Below are 27,796 nucleotides of genomic sequence, written 5' to 3'. Positions count from 1 at the left end.
ACAAATCTCCCTACCCTTAAGGAAATTTCATTCTAGTGCAGAGTATTGCATAAGTAAACTTATTTGGTATATATAGTGGGCTGAATAGTGACCTCCAAAAAGATATGCCCAAGACTAACTTCTGGTGCCTGTGAATGTGACCTTATTTTGAAATAAGGTCTTTGAAGATGTTTATAAATTTAAAAATCCCAAAATGAGATCACCCTGGAATTAGGGTGAGCCTTAAATCCAATGACTGGTGTCCTTCTAAAAGAAAGGAGAGGAACAGCAGGAGGAAGCGCAGCACAGGGCCAGGTCCTGGAGATGGTCCCTGGCCCCATGGGCTAGTGGTGTCTGGTACTCTAGCTGCCCATATGCATCGAGGCCCACAACTTATGCATCCATGATTATTTGTACTTCCAAGTGCTGAGTCCTGGGGACATTCAATACATCTTCACAGCCACACCTGCCAAGGACTTCAGTGGTATCTTTCACACAAGGTATGAACAGATTCATCTTGTCCTTGCTAAACCTCCAGAGGCCTGTGGAGAACTCAGCAATGGTTTTTTCATTCAGGACCAAATCGCTCTAGTGGAGGGCGGGGTGCTGCTCCTTCCTCTCCAAGACCCGAGTGGTAAAGGAGCGTAGTGGGTGGGCCATGATCATCTCTGACAATGCAGTTGACAATGACAGCTTCTATATGGAAATGGTTCAAGACAGTACCCAGCGCACAGCTGACATTCCTGACCTCTTCCTGCTTGGCAGAGATGGCTACATGATCTGTCGCTCCTTGGAACACCATGGACTGCCATAGGCCATCATTTCCATCCCAGTCAATGTCACCAGCATCCCCACCTTTGAGCTGCTACAACCATCCTGGACCTTCTGGTAGAAGAATTGGTCCAACATTCCAGCCTTAAGTGACCCTAGGCTTGGAAGGGGAAACCCAGGAATTCTGCTATTTGGAATCTTGGGAGAGCATCTGTGGACAAGTGGAGCCAAGCAGAAGGAAAAAAGCCACACCATGGGCTATCTCTTCACCAAGGCTACCAGGGACATCTTGTCCTACAGGAAGAGGCAAGAGCCAGGCTCCAGGGCTTCTGCCAGGAATCTAAAACAAAAGGAGATAGAAGGAGACCACCTGTGATATTACACCTGGTTCAACCTCCCCAACCCACAGTCTCCTCACAATGACCTTCACAGGAATTGCTGGAGAAGTTAAAGGAATTGGTGTTTGGGGACTCAATAAACTCTCATAGGCATTTTAGTTAAAAAAAAAAAAAGAGAGAGAGAGGAGAATTTGAGACATAAACACACAGAGAAGAAGACCACAGGAAGATGGAGACAGAGATTGGAGTGACATTTCTACAAACCAAGAATTGCTGGCAGCCATCGTAAGCTAGGAAATAGGTGTGGAATAAATTCTCCCTGTAAGCCTCAGAAAGAACCAACCCTGACCTTGATTTCAGATCTCTACCCTCCAAAACTGAAATGATGCATTTCTGTTGTTTCAGGCCACAGCATCTGAATTTGTTATAACAGCCCTAGGAAACTAATACTATATGTTAGAAAGTGACAAATGCTACAGTGGGGTGAAAAGGAGTGAGAGGGGGTGAGAAGGAGGACTTGGTCAGAGAAGACTTCACTGAGATGAGGGAACTATCTTTGAAGCTATCTGACATAAAGTGCAAAGTGAATAAACAGTGCAGTAGCCCCTAGGCATGGAACTACCTAGAATGTTCAAGAAAAGCTAAGAAAACCAGTGCAATGGGGCAGGGTTGGAAGAGGCACAATAGTAGATTAGTGCATAGAGATAACATGGAGCATGGGTAAGATGTTACATGCTACGCTTCTTGAACCATAATTTGCACATGAATAGCCTGAGGAACAAGTACAAATGCAGACCTGAGATTTTCCATTTAGAATAAGCTGCTACACAGTCCCAAGGCTGCTGATGATCATGCTTTGAGACCCAGGGTAAAGGACAGTGTTTAATGTTTTTCAACCCCAAGAATCATCTCTGAAGCCTTTGAGGAAAAAAGTACAAGATGTGACCCAAACCAATTAAATCAGAATCTCTAGGAGGTGAGACCCAGGCATAGATAATTTTATAACTCCCTGGGTGATTCTAATGTTCGGTCAGGAGAGAGAATCACTGGTTTAGAGGCTTGTAAATTTTGGAAGGACTCCTTCTTTTCCTCTAAAAGAATTAGGAAGAGATATAAGTTTTTGAGAAAAGCAGTGACATGGCCTGATTTATGCTTTTAAAAGATGACTTTAGCTTCTGGATTCCATTCAGCCTCTTAAAAGCTAGAAATAACATCATTTCCACCATTATAATAGAGAAACCACTTAATCTGCAAATTCACAACTCTCTGTGTTGGAGTGGGATTAAACCCAGAGCCTTTGCACTATGCTACATCCCCAACCCTTTTTTAATTAATTTTGAGACAAGGTCTTGCTAAATTATTAAGTGGCCCTAGCTGGCCTTGAACTTTCCATCCACCTGCCTTACAACATAGGAACTTGAGGTGAGGGGGCAAAGTTCAGCCCATAAGAGGAAGAGACAACAAACAAAATACCTTTCAATCTTGAGACAAAATTAGTCACATGAGACAATGAAGGCCACTACATATTGGTACATAGGGGAAAAAAATCCACCAAGAAAATATAACAAATATAAATATATATGCACCAAACATTGGTACACCCAATTTCTAAAGCAACTACTATCCAACATAAGGTAACATGTAGGTCCCAAAACAATAATAGTGGGTGACTTCGGTACTCCACTCCCACCAACACATGGTTTATCCAGATAAAAATTCAACAAACATGAGGAAAAAAACCTGCACCATAGATCAAATGAACTTAACAGATGTCTACAGAACATTTCTTCCAACTAGCATAGAATACACATCCTTCTCGCATCTCATGGACCTTTCTCCTAAATATATCATATTTTAGGCCATAAAGAGAACCTTAACAAGTAGAAAAAACTAAAATAATTTTTGTATCTTATCAGATCATAATGAGTTGAAACTAGAAATCAACAGCAAGAGAAACTTCACAAACACATAGAAACTGAATAATTGACTTTTGAACAATCAATGTGTTATTGAAAAAATCAGGAAACAAATTTTAAAACTTCTCAGAAGAAAATGAAAATGGAAATACAATATTCAGTCTCTGGGATGCAACAAAACCTGTTCTAAGAGGGAAGTTTATAGCTATGAGTCCTTACATCAAAAAAAATCAGAGAGGTCAAAAATAAATAACCTAATCATGCATTCCAACATCTTAAAATACAAGAATAAACCAAAACCAAATCAACAAAAGGAAAGAAATAATAAAGATTAGAACTGAAATGAATGAAATAGAGACTAAAGACTTATACACAGAATCAATGAAACAAAGAGTTCTTTCTTTGAAACAATAAACAAAATTGATAAACCCTTAACTAAACTAGCCAAAAGAAAGAGAGAAGACTCCAATACAATCAGAGATGAAAAGCAGGTTTTACAACAGATACCACTAAAATACAGAGAATTATTAGGAATTATTTTGAAAACGTATCCAGAGAATCTAGAATTAAATAGATTTCTAGATACATACAACCTACCAAACTGAATCAAGAGGTTATAAAACACCTAAACAGATCAATAACAAGCAATGAGATTAAAGCAGTGATAAAAAGTCTACCAACAACAAAAAAAAAGACCAGGATCAGACAGTTTGCTGCTGAATTTTATAAGACCTTTGAAGAACTAACACAAATGCTCTTCAAACTATTCCATGAAATAGGGAATGAATACGATGGAAACACTAATATAACTCAAATATCTTTATTAATATCAAAGTAGAAGTTGGGAAAATGGATATTACAAGCAATAGAAGGTATAATAATCTCAAATGTACATATGCCTAATAACAGTACTTTGAAATGCACTAAGCAAAAACAGAACTGAAAAGGGGAGTAGACAAATTCACAATTATAAGAACCCACTCTTTCAATAACCAATAGAACAAGTAAGCAGAAAAACAATAAGGATAGAAAAGATTGAAAAACACTGTCAATTAATTTGACCTAATTGGCATTTACAGAACACTACATCCAACATCATTAGAACACACATTCTTTTCAAAGGTACATGGAACATTTAAAAAGACATATTGTACCTTATTCTGGGCCATAAAACAAACCTAAATATTTTGAAAGAATTCAAGTTATGCAAAGTAGATTCTCAAACCATAATACAAATTAACTCTATATTAATAAAAGAAAAAAATAGAGAAAATCCCCAAATATTCAGAAATTAAATGACACATTTCTAAATAACTAGAAGTCACAGGAGAAATTTTAAAATATTTTGAACTGAATGAAATGGAAACACAACCCACCAAAGTATGTAGAATGCAGCTAAAAGCAATGCTTAAAGGGAAATTTATGGCATCTGATGTTAATATTAAAAAGAAGAAAAGTCTCAAATCAATTATCTAGACTTTTACATTAAGAAGCTAGAAGAGGAGAAAATTAAACCCAAAGCAAACTGAAAGGAGGAAATAATAAAAAGTACAATTAATAAAATTATTTAATATATATTTATAAATATAATATATATTAATATATAAATCATTAATATATTATATATTTTAAATAATACAGAAAGTTAATGAAATAAAATAAACCAGATCTTTGAAGAGATCTACAAACCCTGTACACAATTTTCTGATTTGTTTTAGATTTTGTTATATAACTACAAATATAGTTCATACAGTTAAAGGTTACCACAGTTTGTCATTTTCTAAGCTGTGTTTGATGCTACTGTTATTGTTGATTGTACTACTTTAGCCAAAATGACATAATTGTTCTAATCAGTTGTTCTTCCTGGTACACTGACTGAGGGTCTAAACAATACTATAGGCCAATCCCAAAGAATGAGGGGCCAGGCTAAATAGGCAGCAACTTCTCATCCCCAAAACTGAAGAGGTAAGATCTTGCAACAGACTGAAAACCCAAAGTCCAGTCACACCTGGAAAACATCCCTGAGAAGTGGTCATTTCCTAAGGGTTCTGCATGCTAGCAATAGAGCTACTTGCCATAGCAATTTACAAGCATCAACCCAGGAATTAAACTAAAAAAATAGAAAATGAGAAGACACTTAAGCAAGATGCAACCCCAAATTTCCAGTTGTTCAAAGGCAAATTCAGTGGGCAACGAAGTGGAAAAGTTTGAAAGCCACTTGCCTAGGCTCTTTCAAGTGGAAACAGTAGAAGTAACAAAGCAGATGAATGAGGCTCTAGAAAAAAATCAAATCACAAATGATTTCTCAGATAACTACAGAGATGGTGTCCATAATGAAAGACATGATTAGTGACTCTAGAAGCAGATACAGATAAAAATTAATAGAGGAGTTTTGGAAAATAATGGAAACTATGACTGCCCAAAAATGGGAAAGAAATGGAATCCATGAAATGGATTCAAACAGATATCCAGGAGATTAAAAATGACACAGAAATTATAAACAGCAGAAGACAAAATATCAGATATGTAATACAGGATTGCAGTTAGTGATCATGAAAAGATTTCTTAAAATTAGCAAAGAATCATGAAAAATCAAACCAACAGTGCTAGACAATGCAAAGAAGAATAACATAGGATTGATCAGAGTTGATGAAAAAGCAGGATATAGTGCAAAGGACATAAAAAACCTTTTCATAGAAGTAATGGCAGAAAACTTCCCAGCATGGAAAAAGAATTTGACATACAGATAAGTGAGATATACAGAACTCCAACTGGTACATGATAAAAAAAAAAAATCTACACCAAGGCATATAATAGTTAAAATGTTCCAAAATGTTCTGAAGGACATTCTAGAAAAAGATAAAAAAGGCTAAAGCTCCATGAACCCCAACAGAATGAACCCACCAGGCAAGGCAAGCAATTAAACATAGGAGGATAAAAAGGGATCTAACAAAAATAACGTGATGAAGATATATCAATACATATCAGTTATAACCATCAATGTAAATGGTCTGAATTCACCAAGAAAAAAAAACAGACTGGCAGAATGGATCAAGAAGCAAGATCCAACAATATGCTACATACAAGAAGTACATGTAATTCAAAAAGAAATTCATACACTGAAACTTAAGGAATGGAAAACAATACTCCATGCAACAGGAACCTGGAAAAAATCTGTGATAGCTATTCTATTTGCAGACAAAGTGGATTTCAAACCAAGACTGATTAAGAGAGACAAAGAAGGTCACTATATCCTTGCAAACAGAACAATCTAAGAGGAAGAGATAACAATAATAAATATATATGCACCAAATACCAGAACACCCAACTATAAAAAACAAATGTTAATGGACATGAAAAATCAAATAAACACTGACACAATTATAATGGTCCTCAGTACCCCACTGTCACAGAGACAGATTAAGTAGACAAAAAAATCAATAAAGAAATATCGGAACTGAACAAAACTTTTGAGCAAATGAACTTGGAAGATGTCTACAGAGTGTTCCACCCCACAACATCAGAATACACACTCTTATCAGCTGCACATGGTATGCTCTCCAAAATAGACCACATACTAGCTAATAGAATATGTTTAAGTAAATGCAAAGGAGTTGAAATTACCCTATAAGGTACTTATATCATCATGTAAGAATTAAATAAGTTATTCCATGGCAAGCACTTAAGTGCTTTTCATATATAATGAGTACTTTTTAAGGGTAACTGTTACTAATGTTCAATAAAATAAATGAAATTTTCCCATGTGCAAGGCCCTACACAATGAATGAAGAACATAAAAGTTAAAGTTAACCCTATGAGGCCCACATCTACTCTATTGGCAATGTGGAAAGACTAAACACCGTATGCATAATAACAGACCATAGTGCAATGAAATTGGAAGTCAATGGCAAAAGAAACCACAAGAACTGCATAAACATATAAAAATTAAATAACACCTTCTTCAACAACCAATAGGTCACAGATGAAATTTAAAAAATTAGACACTTTCTACAATTAAATGATAATGCAAATACAACATACCAGAACTTATAGGATGCACTGAAAGCAATCCTACAGTGGAAATTTATAACAGTGAATTCCCATATCAGAAAAAACAGAGCAAGCTCAAATAAACAACCTAATGTTGAACCTCAAGCTTCTAGAAAACGAAGAGCAACTCAAGTCCAAAGCTCATATGAGAGAGGAAATTATAAAGATCAGAGGAGAAATTAATACAATGGAGACTAAGAAAACAATACAAATATTTGATAAATCAAAGAGTTGGTTCCTTGAAAAATTAAATAAAATTGGCAAACCCTTAGCCAACCTTATCAAAAAAAAGGAAAGAAAAGACTCAAATCTATGCAATTAGGAATGAAAAAGGTGAAATCACAACAGATTCTGCAGAAATCCAGAAAACCATCAATACCTACTTCAAGAACCAGTATTCTAGGGCTGGGGATTTAGCTCAGTGGTTCCACCACCTGCCTCACAAGCTCAAGGTCCCAAATTCAATCCCTCATACAAAAAAAAAAAAGAACCAGTATTCTAATAAGATGGAAAACACAGAAGAAATGGACAGATTCCTAGATACATATGAATTACCAAAGTTGAACCAAGAAGATATAAGAACTCTAAATACACCAATATCAATCAATGAAATTGAAGATATAATTAAAAACCTATCAACAACAAAAAGGGCAGGCCCTAATAGAATCACTGCTTAATTCTACAAGAAAGGTAGAGAAAACCTAAGACTACTACTTCTCAAACTTTTTAATTAATCAATCTGACTTGGAAGTTGTACTTGGGTAGGAAGAACCAATATAGTGAAAATGGCCATACTCCCAAAATTGTTATACAGATTTAATGCAATCCCGATCAAAACACCAATAGCATAACTCACAGAATTAGAGAAAACAAACCAAAAATTCATTTGGAACCAGAAGAGACCTAGAATACCAAAAGCAATTCTGGGCAACAAAGGCAAGGCAAGGGACATTATAGGCCCTGATTTGAAATTATACTACAAAGCTACTGTGATTAAAAACAGCATGATACTGGCAAAAAACAGATCCAAGGATCAATGGAACAGATTCAAAGATGCAGAAACAACTCCAAACACTCAGCCACCTTATCTTTGACAAAGGAACCAAACATCTTCAATAGAAGATAGCCTCTTTAATAAATGGTGTTGGAAAAACTGGCTTTCCACATGGCAAAGACTTAAAACTAGACTGTTATCTCTCACCATGCACTAAACTAAAACTAAAATGGATCAAAGATCTAAATATTAAAACAGAAACACTAAATCTCCTGGAAGATAGAATAGAATAGGTAGAACTCTTGAAGACATATGTGTAGGCAAAGACTTTATGAATAAAACCCCAATCATACAGGAAATACCACAGAGAATCAACAATTGGGATCCCATCTTATTAAAAAGCTTTTGCACACACACACACACACACACACACACTAACAGAGTGAAGAGACAACCTATAGTGTGAGAAAAAAATTTTCCGCTGTTCCTCAGAAAAAGAACTAATATCTAGAATACATAAACAACTCAAAAAATCAGACAGGGCCAGGGATTTAGCTCAGTGGTTCTGCCGCCTGCCTCAAAAGCTCAAGGTCCTGAGTTCGATCGCCAGTACCAAAAAAAAAAAAAATCACACTCTGCCAAATTTAAGGACCCAATCCAAAAATGAGCATCTGAAATGGATACACACTTCTCAGATGAAGAAATACAAATGGCAAATAAATACAAGAAAAGAAAATGTTCAACATCACTGGTCATTCAAGAGATGCAAGTTAAAACAATGTTGAGATTCTATCTTGCTCTAGAAAGAATAGCTATTATCAAGAAATCAGCCAGAACAAATGCTAGCAGAACACTTTTAAGTAAGCACAAAGGAATTGAAGTTATCCCCTGTATATTAACAGACCATAGTGTGATGAAGTTGGAGATCAATGGCAAAAGAAACAGGAAAAATTACATAAACACATGGAAATTGAACAACACACTTTTGAATAACCAATGGGTCACAGAGGAAATTAAAGAAGAAATCAGAGAGTTCCTACAATTAAATGGCAATGACAATACAAAATATAGGAATCTACGGGACACAGTGAAAACACTCTTAGGGAGGAAATTCATAGCAGTGAATAATCATATTAGGAAAACAGAGTGAATCCAATTAAACAATGCGATTCTGAAACTCAAATTCCTAGAAAAAGAAGAGGAGGACAAATGCAAAGCTCATATAAGGGAGGAAATCATAAAGATTAGAGCAGAAATCAATGCAATGGAGACTAAGAAAATGATACAAAAAAATCAATGAAGCCAAGAGTTGATTCTTCAAAAGAATAAACTAAATTGCCAAACCCTTAGCAGACCTTATCAGAAAAAGGAAAGAAAAGGCCCAAATCCGTGCAATTAGGAAGGAAAAGGATGAAATTACAATGGAACCAGCAGAAATCCAGGGGATCATCAATACCTACTTCCAGAACCTATACACCAATAAGATGGACAACACAGAAGAAATGGACAGATTCCTAGATATGTATGAATTAACAAAGTTGAAGGAAGAGGACCTAAAAATTCTAAACAATATCAATCAATGAAATTGGAAACGTATTTAAAAACTTACCAACTAAGAAAAGCCCAGGTCCTGAGGTCATAGCTGCTGAATTCTACAAGACATTTAGAGAGGAACTACTGCCAATATTGTTTAAACTCTTCAATGAAATTGAAAGGGAAGCAATACTCCCAAATTCATTTCTAGAAGTAAACATCACCTTGATCACCAAAACAGAGAAAGACCCAATCAAAAAAGAGAACTATAGGCCAATCTCACTAATGAACATAGATGCAAAAATCCTTAATAAGATACTGGAAAATAGAATGCAGAAGATCATCAAGAAGATCATACATCCTGATCAAGTGGGATTCATCACAGGGATGTAGAGATGGTTCAACATATGCAAATCAATCAATGTAATACACTATATCAATAGAGTCAAGAACAAAAATGATACGATCATCTCAATAGATGCAGAAAAAGCATTTGACAAAATCCAACATGAATTTACTATGAAAACCCTATAAAAAATTAGAATACACAGTCTCTATATCAGTCTGATAAAATCCATCTATGAAAAACCAACAGCCAATATCATACTAAATGGTCAAAAACTGAAATCCTTCACACTCAAATCAGGAACAAGATAAGGATGTCCACTATCACCACTCCTGTTCAATATACTTTTGGAATCATTAGCCACAGCAATTAGACAAGAGAAAGAAATAAAAAGAATAAAGATAGGAAATGAAGAAGTCAAATTGTCATTATTTGCAGATGACATGATACTCTATATAGAAGACCCCAAGAACTCCACCAAAAGTCTTCTAAACTGAATAACCAAATTCAGAAGAGTAGCTAGATCCAACATCAACACAAAAAAAAATCAATAGCGTCCCTCTACATGAACAACAGACTCACTGAGAGAGAAATAGGGCAAACAGTTTGTTTCACATAGCATCCAAGAAACTGAAATATCTAGGAATCAACCTAACAAAAGAAATCAAAGACCTCTTCTCCAAAAACTATAGCAGTCTGAAAAGAGAGATTGAAGGCAATATCAGAAAATGGAAAGAAATCCCCTGCTCCTGGATAGGAAGGATTAATATAGTGAAAATGGCCATACTTCCAAAACTGCTATATAGATTCAATGCAATCCCAATTGAAATCCCAGCAGCATACTTCATGGACCTTGAGAAAAACAATCCAAAACTTCATTTGGAACAAGAAGAGACCCAGAATAGCAAAAGCAATTCTCGGTAACAGAGACATGACAGGGGGTATCACAACCCCCAACTTGAAACTATACTACAAAGCTACTGTGATAAAAACACCATGGTACTGGCAAAGAAACAGACCCGAGGACAAGTGGAACAAATTAGAAGATGCAGAAACAACTCCAGACACACTCAGCCACCTCATCTTCAACAAAGGAGCCAAACACCCTCACTGGAGGAAAAATAGCCTCTTTCAGAAATGGTGCTGGAAAAATTGGGTTTCAACTTGTCAAAGATTAAAACTAGACCTATATCTCTCACCATGCACTAAACTAAAATCGAAATGGATTAAAGATCTAAATATTAAATCAGCAACACTGACCTGACTGGAACAGAGGTTAGGTAGAACTCTTGAAGACATTGGGGTAGGAAAAGATTTTATGAAGAAAACCTCAGTTGCCCATGAACTATCACAAACAGTCAATAAGTGGGATCTCTTCTTAGGAAAAAGCTTCTACACAGCAAGAGAAACCACCAACAGTGTGAAGAGACAACCCACAATGTGAGAAAAAATTTTTACCTGCTGCTCCTCAGACAAAGATCTGCTATCTAGAATCTATAAATACCTTTAAAACATCAGACCTCCCAATTTGAAAGACCCAATCCAAAAATGGGCATCTGAAATGAACATACATTTCTCATACAAATAATTAGAAATAGCAAATAAACATATGAAAAAATGTTCACCATCACTAGTCATCAGAGAGATGCAGATGAAAACAACGCTGAGATTCCACCTCACTCCAGAAAGAATGGCTGCTATCGTGAAATCAACCAATAACAAATGCTGGCGGGGCTGTGGGGAAAGAGGAACACTGCTCTACTGCTGTTGGGAGTGTAGACTGGCACAACCACTGTGGAAATCAGTATGGAGATACCTCAAAGAACTAGGACTGGAAGTCCCATTTGACCCAGCTATTCCCTGCTGGGTGTCTTCCTCAAAGAATTAAAAGAATCATACCACAGTGATACATGTGCACCCATGTTCATAGCAGCACAATTTGTAATAGCTAAAACCTTGAAGCAGCCCAATTGTCCATCAAATGGAGATTGGATAAAGAAAATGTGGTTTTTTTATAAAATGGAGTACTACTCAGCCATAAAAAGGGAAATTTTTCTTTCAGGAACAGAAGACTTCCCTGGAAAATTCATCAAAATGTTGAAGAAAGTTTAACAATTCTCCATAAAATCTTCCAGAATGTAGAAGAAAAAAGAATACTTCTCAACTTACTTAATGGGACTAGTTTTCTACTGATAGCACATTCAGACAAAAATATAATATAAAAGAAAACTAGAAACCAATATCCTTCATGAATATAAAAGTAAAAACCCTTTTGAAAAACTAACAAATCAAATCCAGCAATAAAGAAAAATGGATAATACAAGATCAAGGTGACTTATCTCAGGAATGAAAGAGATGTTCAACATTAAAAATATCAATATGTGGAGGCCAGGGGATTTAACTCAGTAGCACTGCACCTGCCTCATTAGTTTTTCTTACATTATTGCAATGGCTAGGACTTCTAATGTGATTTTGAAGCAATGGGAGCAGATAACCTTGCCTTGTTTTCTATCTTAGGGGGAAAGCATTCAGAGATTTTTTTGCCATTAAATACTATATTACTAGCTGGATGTATTCTGTAGATGCTATTTTTCATATTGAAAGAATTGCTTCTATTTCTAGTAGGCTAAAAAGTTTTATTACAAATGGATGTTGAATTTTTCAAACCACAGCTACACCCCATAATTCCCATCATTCCTCAGCACTGCTCTTGACAGGCAACCACCACTGCGCATTTTCTCAAGCCTCATCCCTGGCAGGTAACCGCAACTCCTTTTCACTTATGTCCCCCCTCAGAAGCCTCATTTTGACACTTTACCTTCACATTCTCCTTTATGCTCATGACCCTGTGTAAGAACATATAGCCTATTTGAGAGTTGCCAGTCTGGCCTAAGTGCCAGAGCAGTTTCTCTCAGGTTTGTTCTAAATAAACCTGTCCTGACTGGTGAGCTCATACCTTTGTTTTTCCTTCTTTTTTCCTAACAATGTCAATATACAAAAAGTCATGGTATCTGTACTCGTAACAGTGAACACTTAGAAACTGAAATTTATAAAAGATTTATAATAGCACAAAAACCATACATGTTACATATATGACTAATAAAATATGTGCAGTGTCAATGTATTGAAAACTAAAAAATTGATATTAGAAAGCAAAAAGGACCTAAATAAATACAGAGTTATATTGATCATGAAATTGAAGACTCTATGTTAATTAAGATGTCAAGTAACCCTAAAGGATACTATGGATTAAATTCAATTTTAGTCAAAATCTCTGCAGGAATTTTTAATAAGAGTGGAAGCAAGGAGACTACCGCAGTAGCTTGGACAGAAAGTGACCTTCGAACCTACCAGCACATAAGTCATCAGTGAACAGCCCTCTGGAGGCAGTTTCAGTGAAGGGGCAAAGGGAGAGTCAGGCTGTAAGGGCAAGGAGTGAGAGGCAACTCACACAGTGAGTTCCTTTCAGAAACAGTTCACAGATGCAGGGACATAGGAATGCTTACAACAGAAGGGCACCCTGATGCTTTTTATGTCATCTTAAAGCTATAATATGATTCTTGATATCAGGAAGAAATAAAAGGGTGGTATTGTCATTCCACTGCCTCTAAGTGGAGAACACACATATCACTCTCATCACATCTCTGAAAGGACTGTCTTAAAACAGATTCAGTGGTTTTTGTTTTGGTCTTGTATTTAAGTGTCTTCACAGCTTTCAATACAGAAAGGCACTTTCTCCTTTGTAAAATCTCTCCCATGGTTTCCATCATAATCTTCTCTTCTGGGTCCTCTCCTGCCTTTCTCTGTTTCTCAGTCTCCTTCTTGGACTGAAGAAGTACATACCTTCCTAACACATGCTGATGAAGCTATCTGGGGTACCTTGTGAGTGCCTGGATTTAGCACCAAATGAAACCAGGATGTGAATCCTAGTTTTTTCATTGTCTAGCAACAATTTTTGCCACATTACTCCTCTGACCTTCAGGTTTTCTGTTTGTAAAATGGGTATACTTGATTCTACTTCATTGTATTACCATGACAATGAAATTGGATTGTGTATTGAGGTGAAAATCTCAGAACAATACTTGTAGTAGATCACAGCAACAAATATGTGCAGCTCTTGGTAGCATAAAATGTTTCTGACAGTAATGCTCAATAATAGGGACATGGTTAACAAGTCAGGCTACATACACCATGATTTATTTATAGAATACTGTATAATACAGCCATTAAAAATAATGTTCTGAAGAATATTTAATGGCACAGAAAAATGATCACAATATAATTTTAAGAGAAAAATATGCTATAAAATTCAAGACCCTATTCTTAAAAGAAAGTGTGTGTGTGTGTGTGTGTGTGTGTGTGTGTGTGTGTGTGTGAGATGTACATGTATTTAGGAAAAAAACTAAGAAGAAATGTAGCAAAATGTTAGCTGGTTATTCCTTCTTTTTAAATTGTTTATATTCTACATTTTCAAGTTTCTCTAATGAACATGTACTGTTCTCATAACAATAGATTTTATTTTTAAAACTGAGTCATCAATTTATCTATCCAACAAAGAGGCTTGCTCTAGCACATATTGTGCATCAAGCAATGTGGGGAAATTGTGTTGAAAAAGTTAACAGGAAGGATTTTCTCAAGACACCCAGTAGACTTGCATTTAATTTTCCATAATTGTTTTATGCACTAGTTTTTTTGTCCACCTGTAAATCATTTAGTCTCTGGGGAAGGAAGTTTTTGGGTCACCTGTCTGTAGCCCTACAGCATCATACTCCGTGAACATGGGAAGAAACTGGTAATGTTTCACTTTAACAACTGAGGATTGATTGAAGTAGCCAATTTCCGAAAACCAGTGATTATAGGAGGAACAGATAAGATCTCTTCCTATTTGGGGCTAGTATCTGTCCCCTTCCTCCATTGTCCTGGGGGTAAAGTGTACCACCTCTAAGGGTCTTTCTGAAAGCACAGGAGTTATGTGTCTGAGGTGGTCCTCTGTAAGAGAAACCTCTCCTTCAGGCTCCATGGAAGATACACTGAACTGTCTTTTCCCACATTCAGCAACTTCAGACCATGGAAGGAATTCTCCACTATTTTTATACCCTGGGTCCCTTGGGCAAAAGATAAAGCCCACAGACTTTGCTTACAATAATGTATTTTAGCACATAAAATAAATATACACAATTACAGACAAAACTAAGTATACTGAAGTTCAATTTATCAAAATGTTATGTTTTAAGTGTAGGTATTACAGGGTTGGGAATGTAGCTCAGTGGCAGAGCCCTTGCCTAGCATGCCCAAGGCACTGGGTTTGATTCCCAACATTACAAAAAAAAATATGTGCATAATGTAAGAATCAATTTGCTTCTTTTAATCACATTTTTTAAAATAAGACATTCCATCTGAAATGCAGTTAAAGTAAGTTAAATCTTATTTTTTGAAAGACAAAAAGGCTGGTTTCACTCAGTTTGAATAAGAACACAAAATGATGGGATGTCTTTGATGAGATAGTACATTTGTCAATTTGTAAAGCCAATTGATTTTGATGTGTGTGTGTATGTGTGTGTGTACAATGCTAAAAATCCAATTCTCAAAGATACATTGTGAAATAGAATTACATTTTCCATACTATTTACAAAATAGAGAGAGTGAGTTCCCTCCAGGAGCAACAGAACTCTCCAAGGCTTTTTAAAACTCCAGTTGTAGTAATTTTTTGGTCCAAAGGTCAATTAGTTCATCTTTGACTAAGTCAATACCTTTGAGATAGTTTATATTAGCAAGAAAAAGAACATGACACTCTGGTTCAGATTTGATACCAGCAAGATACAGTATAAACAATTTTTTAAGAATTTAAAAGTATTTCTATGTGTTTGTAGACTTTTCTTTCTAAATCAGCTGACAGAATTTTGTATCTCAACCCCATTGAAATAAAACAATTCCTGGATTTGCATATTTGCAGAGATGTCAACCTCTGCTCTCCTTTCATAACAGCAGCTCAGCCAAGAAGTCTGGCAGTGTTCTCAGGAACATCCATAACCATGGTATCACAGCCTTGAATTGAAATACTCACCTCATTCAGATGATCAAATGCTGGTGGGGGTGTGGGGAGAAAGGAACCCTTCTCCACTGTTAGTGGGAGTGTAAACTGGTGCAACCACTGTGGAAATCGGTATGGAGATACCTCGAAAAGCTAGGATTAGAGGTCCCATTTGACCCAGATATCTTCCTAAAAGAATTAAAAGCATCATACCATAGCAATATATGTGCACCAATGTTTATAGTGGCACAGTTTTTAATAGCTAAATCTCGGAAATAGCCCAAATGCTCATCAACTGGTGACTGGATAAAGAAAAATGTGGTTTTTTATTGAAATGGAGTACTACTCAGCCATGAAGAATGAGAAACTAGAAACATTTATAGCTAAATGGATGCACATTGAAGCCATACTCTTAAATGAAATAAATAGGACACACAGGTGTAAATACTGAATAGTTTCTCTGGTGTGAGAAACTGAAAGTGTAAATGAGGATCAGAATGTATAATAGATCACGTGAAATACAAAGAAAAGGTCCAAAGGGGAAGAGGAAGGGGAAGTGGGAAGGGTAGGGGAAAGGAAAGAAGGGAAAGGAAAAATATGAGAAAAGGAAAAAAAATGGAAACAAAGTCTTTGTAAATAGAGAGGGCTGGAGGGGCTGAAGGGAGGGCAGGGGAATGGGGAAAAAATAAGAACGAAGATACATTATGTAAAGGTACAAATTCCCAATGATGAATGTCATCATATTATATACCTAAAATGTACCAATAAACTTAATGAATTTTTTTTTTAAAAAAAAGAGTAGCTATGGGTAAGCCAACCCATAAACAAATTTCTGTCTTGCAAAATGTTCTAAGAGGGGGTTTTCTGTTTCATTTAGAAAAAAAATTCTTTCGCTTAAAATTCACTGAGCTTCTCTGAGGAAAAGAAGCACTTTCTTTTATGATATTATTTCTTAACAAAACCTTCAAAACCACTATGATTCAGAGACCAACTTTTGATAAAGTTGATGATTTTTTTGACAAAACCTCTCAGGATTTTTGTGAGAACCAGACTTTGTCTGTGTTGAATGGAATAAGTGAAAACAACACAAGGTGTTTGCTTATTACCTAAAATAGTCAGTAGCAAAGTCAGACGCACAACCAAGCGTCACAGGAGCTCCATCTGTGCTGGATATGAACCTTATCTGTCCTGTCAGGTTTGTTTGATACACACACACACACACACACACACACACACACACACACACACTCACATACACATTTCCAAAACATCAGGCATCTTTTGCTTTCCAGACACTCACAAAACAAGAATTCTTCTTTGTTGCTGTCAGCAGCACATCATGAATAAAACAAACAGGTGGATAGTGGAAATATAGCTGTAGTTTCATCCAGTGACTTGATGAAGGGAATGACAAAGCTGCCAATTCCTTCATAATGTGTGTGAGTCAGCTTTCCACCACTGTAACAGATACTTAAAATAAGCAAGATATAAGAAGTAAAGGTTTATTTTAGCTCACAGGTTTGGAGGTTTCAGTCCATGTCTGATTAAACTCATTGCTTTTGAGACTGTGGCAAGGCAGCACACCATGGTGAGATCATGAGGCAGAGGAAGCTGCTCACCTCATGGCATCCAGAAAGCAAAAAGAGAGAAGCAGGTCCTAATATCCCCAGGGGCCTAACTTCCTGCTACTACATCCCACCTGCTGAAAGTTCCACCACCTCCCAACAGTACCTCAGGTAACCAAGCCTACAACATGTGGGCCTTTGGGGGACATTCATCCAAATAATAGTAGAACATGTCGAGACATGGAGCTATTTTTCATGGAAGTGCCTCATTTGACTAGGGAACCACTTCCATTTTCTACCCCTGTTTCAGCTCACAAATTACTCCACATTCCTGGTATATGGTGCTTTTAGGTAAAGTTTCTCTAGTAGTGTGAGGCTTCTTTTGTCTAGCATCTGGTAAGATGCATCTGTTAAGAAGCTTCAAGAATGCTTCCAGAAAAGATGTTCGAGAAATTACATGTCCATGTATTGGAAGTATCCCAGCTTTTCTAAATTGAATTTTCTTCCTACACAAGCACACAGAACTATTCATTTTCTTTGGGTACATTTTTAAATGGTCATAAAAGAAGCACTCTTTCAGTCTCCATGCCTCAAAACTCCATTCTCAAAAACTTTTCCACAAAAAAAGAAAGTGTCTTTGTGACTTTTTGTCCCATTACTTTTTTAATGTAAATAAAGCCAGATACACAGTTTTCATTGGATCTTCCTTTTGTTCTTTTTTTTCATTTGTTTGTTTCTTTGGTTTTCCCAGTGCAAGATAAATTGGGTCTATAAAAAAATAAAACTAAGACAAAATATTTTATTGTGCTGACATTCTTTGACACTTAAATATTTTGGGGTTCATCCAGGTGGGCTAGCAGCAGCAGCACTTACAAGTTTCTTGGAAGATAATCACCAGGATCCACAGGTACTTGGAAATGGGTGGCAAACAAAAACCCCAAACAAGAGAATGCAACTTGAAAGAGAAGTCTACAAGATGAACTCCAGTATCAGAGGTATTTAGAAAAAAGAAACAAGGCTGTGCTCCAACCACAGCACTGTTAAGGGCCTTGGTCCAGCAAATACCCCATCTTGGAAAAAGATCTAACCCCCTGAAGGAAGAAGCCTAGTACAGCAACAGTACAGTGCCTGTGACCAGTGTGATGGGGCATGGAGAAAAGACCCTGGAGCAATGTCACTGTGGTCACTCTCCCGCCACCTTCCCAAACCCCACCAAGTTCTGTTCCCATGTAGTATCCAGTCCACCACTCACTGCCCACCTTCCAAATGCCACAGAGAACTCAGCACCCACATGGGATTCATCCCACCACCACCAAAAGTAGCTAAGCTCAGCACCCATGTGAGCTACCATCTACTGGCTCTCAAACACTATTGAATTCCAAACAGAAAGACCCTCCTCCATGAAGCCCTAAATATAAATGAATCCAGGGGCTAGAGAGAGACTATTTGAGAGGCCAGGACAGAGTTTGGCATGGGCAGAAAGCCAAAGAATGGCAAGGCCAAAAGATATTGCATGGCACACTTACCTGGAGAGGCACAGAAAGAGAAATGTAAGTAGCTGCAGTGATTACCATGGAGGGAAAGACTTGGAGGTCAAGAAAGTCTCTCCAGAGAGCAGCAGAAGATAAGAACTTGACCAGAACTGCTGTACACTCCGCTCTCCAATACAACTGAAAGTGTATAATCATAAGACAGAGACAAAAACCTCTGGTCATATTATGTTGAACTGGTTGATTAGTTCCATGATCACTAAAATATATCCAAAGCCAAAATCACTTCAAAGAGACACATATATTAAATAAAGAAATCTTCACAATAGCAAGTTTTTCTACCTGAATTGATCTTAAACCTCAGCACAAAAACAGAGAAACATGAGAAAACAAGCCAACACAATGTTTGCAAAAACTTAACTACCCGAAAACTGATCCCACAGGCACTGAAGTGGAGTAAATTTAGGCAAAGAACTCAAAAACAAAATGGCTAAAATGTTTGAAGAGATCAAAAAAGAAATGAAACCAAATACACAAGATGTTCAGTGAGCTTAAGGAAAATGTAAATAAACAGATAAAGGATTTAATTAATAAAATGTTTAACAAGCTTAAAGAATACACAAAAAGTTGACTGAATGAAGGAAAATAATGAAATATATGAAGGACCACTATTGTAAAGAATTAAAGAATATGAAAATAAATTAAGCAGAAATATTGAATATGAAAAAATTCAATTGGAATTATGGGTAACACAAGTGACCAATCTGAGGCAAGACTGCTGGAACTTGAAGACAAATTTAGTATAATAAATCACGTACTCAGTGAAACCCTAAAATCAAGAAGACATCAATCCATCCCGCCACTCCCAGCCCAGAGGTAGGGGCTTCTAAGCCACAGTCCCACTGCTCCTGGTACAGAGGAAGGGGCTTCTGGGCCACCACCCAGCCCCCTGCTACCTGCCCAGAGGAAGGGGCTTCTCAGCCACCATCCATCCCACCACTACCAGCCCAGAGGAAAGGGCTTTAGGGCTGCCATCCATGCTGCCACTCCCAGCCCAGAGGAAGGAGCTTCCAGGCGACCATCCCACCTGCCACTCCTGGCCCATGTCTCACCTCTCCCAGCTCAGAGGAGGTGAGCCACGCAAGCGCCAACAGCACCCCCTCCCCCGGGTTGAAATTACAACACATGTAAATAAGTCTCAAAACCAGACTTCCAGATGACCTACAGCAACCCCAAAGGGAATGGTATGGAACACAATGGGACTCAACAACCTGGACCCACTGAACTGGCAACAAAAGGGGATCTGAAAAAATTGAAATCAGAAATAATTTCTCACATAACAGGAAAGACTGTGCTCCTAGTGCAAGACATGATTAATAAATCTAGAGAGGAGCTCAGGAACATGATGGAATCCCAGCATAGGAAACAAATGGAATCCATAAAACAGATGCAAACAGATTTCCAGGAGATGTAAAACTACAATGAAAGTCTACATAGCAGAATGAGCCAATGTGAGGAGAGAATTTCAGATATAGAAGAAAAGATTGCAATTAATGACCAGAAAAAGGAAAATTGCTTCAAAATTATAAGGGAACACAAAAAAATCAATACAGCAGCTGCTAGACAATGCAAAGAAGAATAACATAAGACTGATTGGAGTCAGTGAAGAAACAAGAGAGAGTGCAGACAACATAAAAAAAAAACTTCACAGAAGTAATGGCAGAAAACTTCCCAAGCAGGGGAAAAGAACTTGACATACAGATAAATGAGGCATATAGGACTCCAAATAGCCTTGATCAAAAAACATCTACACATAGGCATAAAATTGTTAAGGTTCCAGAAGCTCAACAGAAGAGCAAAGTTCTACAAGCAGTTAGAAAAAAGAAACAAATCACATACAAAAGAAAGCCCATCAGAATCACAGCAGACTTCTCAACACAAACCATCAAGGCAAGAAGAGCTTGGAGTGACATATTCCAAGCCCTAAAAGAAAACAGCGTCCAACCCAGATTGACGTACCCTGTAAAACTATCTTTCAAAATTGATGGAGAAATAAGATACTTTCGTGACAAAGAGCACCTTAGGAACTTCGTGAATACCAAATCAGCACTCCAAAATTTTTACACAATATCCTAGGAACAGACATTGAGGATCACAACCCCAGGAAGCAAAGCAGAATGAACCCATCTGGCATGACAAGAAACTAAATGTAAAGGGAGAGAACCCAACAAAAAGAAAAAGTCATGGAAATGATAAGTCAATATTTTTCAGTTATAACCATCAACGTTAATGGTCTCAATTCACCAATCAAAAGAAATAGACTGCCAGAATGGGTCAAGAAGCAAAATCCAACAATATGCTGCATAGAAGAAACACACTGAAGTCAAAATGAAACTTATAGACTGAAAGTTAAAGGGTGGAAAACAATACTCCATGCGACAGGAACCTGAAAAAAAGCAGGAGTAGCTATTCTCTTTGCAGATCAAGTAGATTTCAAACCAGCACTGAATAAGACAGGCGAAGAAAGACACTACATCCTTGTAAAGGGGACAATCCAAGAGGAAGAGATGACAATCATAAATATCTATGCACCAAACACTAGTGCACCCAACTATATAAAACAAATACTAACAGACATGAAAAGTCATATATGCACTAATACAATTGTGGTGGGGGACCTCAACACCCCACTGGCACAAATAGATCAACTAGCCTAAAAATAAGTAATGAAATACTAGAACTCAATCGAACTCTTGAACAAATGAACTTAACAGATGTTTACAGAGTGTTCCACCCCAATAAATCAGAATACAAATTCTTCTCAGCTGCACTTAGGTCATTCTCAAAAATAGACCACATACTCACACATAGAACATGTTTAAGTAAGTGCAAAGGAATTGAAGTTATCCCCTGTACATTATCAGACCATAGTGCGATGAAATTGGAGATCCATAGCAAAAGAAACTCAAAAAATTTCATAAACACGTGGAAATTGAACAACACACTTCTGAATAACCAATGGGTCACAGAGGAAGTTAAAGAAGAAATCAGACAGTTCCTTCAATTAAATGACAATGACAATACAACATATCGGAATCTATGGGACACAATGAAAGCAGTCTTACGAGGGAAATTCATAGCAGTGAATACGCATATTAGGAATACAGAATGAGCCCAATTAAACAACCTGATGCTGAACCTCAAGCTTCTAGAAAAAGAAGAACAGGACAACCCCAAAGCTCATACAAGGGAGGAAATTATAAAGATCAGAGCAGAAATCAATGCAATGGAGACTAAGAGAATGATACAAAAAATCAATGAAGCCAAGAGTTGGTTCTTCAAAAGAATCAACAAAATTGACAAACCTTTAGCCAACCTTGTCAGAAAAAGGAAAGAAAAGGCCCAAATCCATGCAATTAGGAATGAAAAGGGTGAAATGACAACAGACCCAGCAGAAATCCACAGGATCATCAATACCTACTTCCAGAACCTATACGCCAATAAGATGGAAAACACAGAAGAAATGGACAGATTCCTAGATACATATGAATTACCAAAGTTGAACAAAGAAGACCTAAAAATTCTGAACAACCCAATATCAACCAATAAAATTAAAAATGTAATTAAAAACTTATCAACTAAGAAAAGCCCAGGCCCTGATGGCTTCACTGATGAATTCTACAAGACATTTAGAGAGGAACTGCTGCCACTACTGTTTAAACTCTTCAATGAAATTGAAAGGGAAGCAATACTCCCAAATTCCTTCCTGGAAGCAAGCATCACCTTGATCCCCAAAGCAGAGAAAGACCCAACCGAAAAGTAGAACCATAGGGCAATCTCACTAATGAGCATAGATGCAAAAATCCTTAATAAGATACTGGAAAATAGAATGCAGAAGATCATCAAGAAGATCATACACCCTGATTAAGTGGGATTCATCCCAGGGATGCAGGGATGGTTCAATATATGCAAGTCAATCAGTGTAATACACTATATCAATAGAACCAAGGACAAAATCCATATGATTATCTCCATAAATGCACAAAAAGCATTTACCAAAATCCAACATGCATTTATGATAAAAACCCTACAAAATATTGGAAGAGATGGTCTCTACCTCAAACTGATAAAAGCCATCTATGAAAAACCAACAGCCAATATCATACTAAATGGTCACAAACTGAAATCCTTCACACTCAAATCAGGAACAAGACAAGGATGTCCACTAACACTACTCTTGTTCAATATAGTTCTGGAAACATTAGCCACAGCAATTAGGCAAGAGAAAGAAATAAAAGGAATAAAGATAGGAAATGAAGAAGTCAAATTGTCATTATTTGCAGATGACATGATACTCTATATAGAAAACCCCAAGAACTCCACCAAAAGTCTTTTAGACTTAATAACTAAATTCAGTCAAGTAGCTGGTTACAAGGTCAAAACACAAAAATCAATAGCTTTCCTCTACACGAATGACAGACTCACTGAGAGAGAAATAGGGCAAACAATTCCTTTCACAATAGGATACAAAAAACTGAAATACCTAGGAATCAACCTAACAAAAGAAATCAAAGACCTCTTCTCCAAAAACTATAGCACTGTGAAAAAAGAGATTGAAGATGATATCAGAAAATGGACAGACATCCCCTGCTCCTGGATAGGAAGGATTAATATAGGGAAAATGGCCATACTCCCAAAGCTGCTATATAGATTCAGTGCAATTCCAATTCAGATCCCAGCAGCAAACTTCACGGACTTGAGAAAACAATCCAAAAATTCATTTGGAACAAGAAGAGACCCAGAATAGCAAAAGAAATTCTAGGTAATAGAGACATGACAGGGGGTATCACAATCCCCAACCTGCAACTATACTGCAAAGCTACTGTGATAAAAACAGCATGGTACCGGCAAAGAAACAAACCTGAGGACCAGTGGAACAGATTAGAAGATGCCAAAACAACTCCAGACACACTCAGCCATCTTCGATAAAGGAGCCAAACACCCTCACTGGAGGAAAGATAGCCTCCTTAGGAAATAATGCTGGAAAAATTGGGTTAAAACTTGTCAAAGATTAAAACTAGACCTATATCTTTCACCATGCGCTAAACTAAAATCAAAATGGATTAAAGATCTAAATATTAAAATAGAAACACTGAACCAATTGGAACAGAGGTTATGTAGAACTCTTGAAGATATTGGAGTGGGAAAAGATTTTATGAACAAAATCTCAGTTGCCCATGAACTAGCACAAACAATCAACAAGTGAGATCTCTTCTTATTAAAAAGCTTCTGCACAGCAAGAGAAACCACCAACAGAGTGAAGAGACAACCCACAATGCGGGAAAAAATCTTCACCTGATTTTCCTCTGACAAAGGTCTACTATCTCAAATCTATATACAACTTAAAAAGATCAGACCTCCCAAACTTCAAGACCCAATCCAAAAATGGGCATCTGAACTGAACAGATATTTCTCAGACAAAAAGTAGAAATAGCAAATAAATACATGAAAAAATGTTCAACATCACTGGTCATTCGAAAGATGCAAATGATGACAATGCTGAGATTCCACCTCACTCCAGAAAGAAAGGCTGCTATCATGAAATCAACCAATAACAAGTGCTGGTGGGGCTGTGGGGAAAGAGGAACCCTGCTCCACTGCTGGTGGGAGTGTAGAGTGGTGCAACCACTGTGGAAATCAGTATGGAGATGCCTCAAAGAACTAGGACTGGAAGTCCCATTTGACCCCGCTATTCCACTGTTGGGGATCTTCCCCAAAGAATTAAAAGAATCATACCACACTGATATATGTGCACCCATGTTCATAGCAGCACAGTTTGTGACAGCTAAGACTTGGAAACAGCCCAAATGCCCATCAACTGGAGACTTGATCAAGAAAATGTGTTTTTTTTTATAAAATGGAGTACTATTCAGCCATAAAAAATGAGAAATTAGAGACATTTATAGCTAAGTGGATGCACATTGAGGCGATACTCAAGTGAAATAAATAGGTCACACATGTGTAAATACCGAATAGTTTCTCTGGTGTGAGAGACTGAAAGTGTAAAGAAGGACTAAATGTATAATAGGTAATGTGAAATAGGAAGAAAAGGGGCAAAGGGGAAGGAAGTGGGAGGGCTAGGGGAAAGGATAGAAGGGAATGGGATTAATATGAGAAAATGGAAAAATAGGAACAAAATCTTTGTAAATAGGGAGGGGAGGAATGGAGGGGTTGAAGGGAGGGCTGGACAAGGGTGAAAAATAAGAACCAAGAGAGACTATGTAAAGGTGCAAATTTCCAATGATGAATGTCATTATATTGTATACCTAAAATGTACCAATGATTAGAATGAATAATCGATAATGCAAAATAGGAAGAAAAGGTCCAAAGAGGTAGGGGTAGTGGGAGGGGCAGGGGAAAGGAAAGAAGGGAAAGGAAAAATGATGAGAAATGGAAAAAATGGAAATAAAGTCTTTGTAAATAGGGAAGGGTGGAGGGGGTGAAGGAAGGGCAAGGAATGGAGAAAAAATAAGAACCAAGATGCATCATGTAAAGGTACAATTCCCAATGAGAAATGTAATTGTGTTGTATACCTACAATGTACCAATAAAAAAACTTAAGTAAAAAAAAAGAATACTGTATAAACAAGGTAAACTGTACAAAAAGCAAAGACATTGAGGCTCTATAAATAATTTATACAGAACTGTACCCCAAAAAAAGGATGAGTTGTAAGTCCAGATAACATACCTCCACTGTATGTCTGAACATTTATTAATCAGGTTATTAAACAAGGAATATTTATTTTTTAAAAAAGAAATGAAAAAGGTAAAATCACAATAGACACCATCTAGATCAAGAGGATTATAGAAAACTATTTTGAAAATACATATTCCAATAAATTGAAAAGTCTAGAAGAAATGAAAGAGTTCCTAGGCACATATAAATCGCCAAAATTGAACCAAAAAGATTTTTTTTAAAAAAAATCAGAACAGGTCAATAACAGACAATGAAATAGAGGCAGAAATAAAAACCCTATCAAGTAAGTAAAGGCTAGAACCTAATACATTTATCTCTAAATTTTACCTGAACTTCAGAGAACAATTAACACCAATACTCCTCAGAGCCATCCATGAAATTGGAAAGTCACTGAAGTTAGCATTACCATGATAACCAAAACCTGGCAAGATCTTAAAAAAAAAAAAACTACAAGCCATTTTCCTAGATGGAAGATACTTGCAACAAGTCATTAAAAAATCATATACCATGACCAAGTTGGCTTTATTCCGGGAATACAAGAATGATTCAATATGGTAAATCAGTAAATATAATATACCACATAAGCAGAGTGCAGGATAAAAATAACATGATCATCTTAATAGTTGCAGAAAAGCCTTGAAAAAATACAACATCCATTCATGATAAAAGCCCTGATGAAAATAGGTATAGAAGGACCTCATAGCAAACCAATAAAAGCCATTTATGACAAACTCATTGCCAGCATTATACTAAATGGGAAAAACTGAAGGCATTCCCTCTAAACTCAGGTACAAGACCATGGTGTCTACTTTCACCATTCCAAAACTTTAGCCAGAGCAATTAGGAAAGAGGAGGAAATAAAAAAGATAATAGGAAAGGAAGAAGTCAAACTATCTCTGTTAACAAATGTTATGATCTTTTACCTAGAAGACCCAGAAAACTGCAAAAGAATACTCTTAAGACTTTTAAAACTAATAAACAAATTTAGCAAATTTACAGGATTAAAAATCAACACACAAAAATCAATAACATTCCTGTGTGCCATCAATGAACTCCCTGAGAAAGAAATCAGGAAAACCATCTCATTCACAGTAGCTTCAAAAAATTAAATGCCTAGGAATTAATTTAAAAAAGTAAAAGACCACTATAATTAAAACTATAATACTCTTTTTTAAAGAGATTTAAACAGACATTAGAAAATAGAAAGACATTTGCTATTCCTGCATAGGCAGAACCAATATTGTCAAAACAGCCATATCACCAAAACTTATACATAGATTTAATCCAATTCCAATAAAAATACAAACAGCATTTATCACAGAAACAGAAAAAAAAAATCCTAAAATTTACATGGAACCAGAAGTGGCCCAGAATAGCCAAAGCAATCCTGAGCAAAACAACAAAGCAAGAGGCATTACAATCCTGATTTAAAGTTATGCTACAAGGCTACAGTAATAAAAACACCATAGTACTGGAGTAAATCAAAAATAGTCACTTTGACCAATAGAATAGAATTGAGGATGCAGAAGCAACCCCAGGTATATTCAGCTGTCCGATTTTTGACAGGGGGGCCAAAAAGATACTCTGGAGAAGATAGCCTCTTTAACAAATGGTGCTGGGAAAACTGGTTAATCACATACATAAGAATGAAGCAAGACCCATATCTCTAACCATGTACTAAAATAAAACCAAAATGTATCAAAAGTCTAGATATAAAAACTGAAACACTGAATCTGCTGTAAGATAAAATAGATAAAATTTTTGAATTTATAAGCACATGCAGGAATTTTTGAACAGAACCCCAGTTGCACAAGAAATCACACCAAAAATCAACAAGTAAAATTATATCAAACTAAAAACTTTCTGCACAGCAATGGAAACAACCAACAGAGTGAAGAGATAGCCTCCAGAATGGGATCAAAAAACACTGCCAGCTACTCTTGGGACAGAGGACTAATATCTAAGATATATAAAGAATTCCAAAAAATGAGACCCCAAAAAATAAAATACCCAGTCAATAAAGGGCA

The 27,796-nt window shown here is 36.7% G+C and overlaps 1 protein-coding gene and 1 pseudogene across 2 annotated transcripts in view; one reads left to right on the top strand and one right to left on the bottom strand.

Moving 5' to 3' along the window:
- Positions 1–27,796, bottom strand: part of LOC110344323 (high mobility group nucleosome-binding domain-containing protein 3-like) — a 638,706-nt gene that overhangs the window by 451,735 nt on the left and 159,175 nt on the right. The gene's annotated exons all lie outside the window — the stretch shown is intronic.
- LOC101705582 (protease-associated domain-containing protein 1 pseudogene) lies at positions 283–887 on the top strand (annotated as a pseudogene).

This window comes from Heterocephalus glaber, unplaced genomic scaffold (genome assembly GCF_053883595.1).
Source record: "Heterocephalus glaber isolate CG9 unplaced genomic scaffold, H.glaber_assembly_v1.0 deba00001429, whole genome shotgun sequence".
NCBI classification, from domain to species: domain Eukaryota; kingdom Metazoa; phylum Chordata; class Mammalia; order Rodentia; family Bathyergidae; genus Heterocephalus; species Heterocephalus glaber.
The sequence above is the reverse complement of the archived record's forward strand: the minus strand, read 5'-3'. Positions and strand labels throughout refer to the sequence as shown.